We start from the raw sequence: 619 nt of genomic DNA, 5'->3' as shown, positions 1-619 counted from the left end.
GAAACTGAAAGGCGTTGGAGTAGCCTAAGCTGCAACATCTAGGAGAGGATGTAAGCAGAGTGTCCTACCTACAACGTTTCTGTTTGGTATGGCCACCTGACCTTACTCATTCTGTTTTTATTCTGTGAGACCAAAAGTAATTTTAATGCTGACATGACAATAAAAGACAATATTCTATTCTATGGCGTAATGTTAGACTAGATTCAAATGTATTGACACTGTTATAAACAGGCCTACAGGGCAATCATGAAATGCTTTTTAGATGTGAGAATGACAATAGGCCTATATGAGGGATTCCATAGAGGTAGGCCTACAGTTCGCACAGATTAAAATATTAGGCCATTTACACAGCCGGCCTACAACCTTGGGAAGCAGGTGTATTATGAGGTGTGCTGGTTAAAATCCCTTTTCCCGCGAAAAAGTAGGCCTGAAGTAAAGTAATAAGTAACAAGTTACTTTTAAAATTTAGTAATAAGTAAAGTAATTCAGTTACAATTGAACGCAGTAACTAAAGTAAAGTAACTAACTACTTTTAAAAAGTAACTTACCCAACACTGGTAGGTGTACAGTATATATATGTGTGTGTGAGTATATTTACAGTATCTGTGTGCCTGCGCAT

The sequence above is a fragment of the Engraulis encrasicolus genome, chromosome 1 (assembly GCF_034702125.1).
Source record: "Engraulis encrasicolus isolate BLACKSEA-1 chromosome 1, IST_EnEncr_1.0, whole genome shotgun sequence".
NCBI classification, from domain to species: domain Eukaryota; kingdom Metazoa; phylum Chordata; class Actinopteri; order Clupeiformes; family Engraulidae; genus Engraulis; species Engraulis encrasicolus.
Note: the sequence above shows the minus strand (reverse complement) of the source record.